This window comes from Cryptomeria japonica, unplaced genomic scaffold, assembly GCF_030272615.1.
Source record: "Cryptomeria japonica unplaced genomic scaffold, Sugi_1.0 HiC_scaffold_55, whole genome shotgun sequence".
Classification (NCBI taxonomy): Eukaryota; Viridiplantae; Streptophyta; class Pinopsida; order Cupressales; family Cupressaceae; genus Cryptomeria; species Cryptomeria japonica.
In genome coordinates, this window is record NW_026728877.1 from 412,501 (window position 1) to 414,553 (window position 2,053).

Genomic DNA, 2,053 nt, shown 5'->3' on the forward strand with positions numbered 1-2,053 from the left:
CCCTTATCCCGCGGTGCGTCCGACACACAGAAATTTCCAAGGCGGCCAAGGAGCCTCCCCGCATAGCAATCGGGGTGTGAGGTTACGGATGCAGCATTGATAGCAATCGAGGTGGGAGGCGAAGGATGCAGAAGTGAGAGCCGAGGGATGTAGCAGAGATAGCAATCGGGGTGTGTGATGCAGAAGAGATAGCAATCGAGGTGTGCGGTGGGAAGGGCCCAGCAGCCAGAATGCATGAAGCGACGGATGAAGCAGTGATGACAACCGGGCTGTGAGGAGAGGAGGGATGCAGCCAAGAAAGCAATCAGGGCTCGAGGCAAGGGATGCATCAAGGATAGCAATCATGTTGTGAGGCGAGATTCCAAAGGCTAAACGTGAGAGGCTGCAGGGTCGACTCAGAGAGGTCTATGCATGTGAGAGGCTGAAAGCAAGGTCAACTCGGAGCGGTCTATGCATCGGGCGCGCTTGGGGCGACTACCAGTGCCAACCCCTTATCCCGCGACGCGTCCGACAAAGAGAACGTTCCAAGGCGGCAGAGGAGGTTACCAGCCGAAGGATGCAGTAGCAATAACAGGTATAGTTCCGCGGCGGCCGAGAAGACTCACCGCATAGGAATCGGGATGCGAGGCGAGGGATGCGGCGGGAAGGCCCCGACGGCTAAATGGAAGAGGCTGCAGGGCCGCCTCGGAATGGTCCAAGCATCGGACGCGATTGGGACGACTACCAGTGCCAACCCCTTATCCCGCGATGCGTCCGATACACAGATAGTTCCAAGGCGGCCGAGGAGCCTCACCGCATATCAATCGGGGTGCGAGGCGAGGGATGGGGCGGGAAGGCCCCAACGGCTAGACGGAAGAGGCTTCAGGGCCACCTCGGAATGCTCCAAGCATCGGACGCGCTTGGGGCGACTACCAGTGCCAACCCCTTATCCCGCGATGCGTCCGATACACAGATGGTTCCAAGGCGGCCGAGGAGCCTCACCGCATAGCAATCGGGGGTGCGAGGCGAGGGATGGGGCGGGAAGGCCCCAACGGCTAGACGGAAGAGGCTTCAGGGCCGCCTCGGAATGGTCCAAGCATCGGACGCGCTTGGGGCGACTACCAGTGACAACCCCTCATCCCGCGATGCGTCCGATACGAAGATGGTTCCAAGGCGGCCGAGGAGCCTCACCGCATAGCAATCGGGGTGCGAGGTGGGGGATGCGGCGAGATGGCCCCAACGGCTAGACGGAAGAGGCCACAGGGCCGCGTCGGAATAGTCCAAGCATCGGACGCGCTTGGGGCGACTACCAGTGACAACCCCTTATCCCGCGATGCGTCCGATACGAAGATAGTTCCAAGGCGGCCGAGGAGCCTCACCGCATAGCAATCCGGGTGCGAGGTGGGGGATGCGGCGAGATGGCCCCAACGGCTAGACGGAAGAGGCTGCAGGGCCGCCTCGGAATAGTCCAAGCATCGGACGCGCTTGGGGCGACTACCAGTGACAACCCCTTATCCCGCGATGCTTCCGATACGAAGACAGTTCCAAGGCGGCCGAGGAGCCTCACCGCATAGCAATGGGGGTGCGAGGTGAGGGATGCGGCGAGATGGCCCCAACGGCTAGACGGAAGAGGCCACAGGGCCGCCTCGGAATAGTCCAAGCATCGGACGCGCTTGGGGCGACTACCAGTGACAACCCCTTATCCCGCGATGCATCCGATACGAAGATAGTTCCCAGGCGGCCGAGGAGCCTCACCGCATAGCAATCGGGGTGCGAGGCGAGGGATGCGGCGAGATGGCCCCAAAGGGTAGACGGAAGAGGCTGCGGGGCCGCCTCGGAATAGTCCAAGCATCGAACGCGCTTGGGGCGACTACCACTGCCAACCCCTTATCCCGCGATGCGTCCGATACACAGATAGTTCCGAGGCGGCCGAGGAGCTGGGGGATGCGGCGAGATGGCCCCAACGGCTAGACGGAAGAGGCTGCAGGGCCGCCTCGGAATAGTCCAAGCATCGGACGCGCTTGGGGCGACTACCAGTGACAATCCCTTATCCCGCGATGCGTCCGATACACAG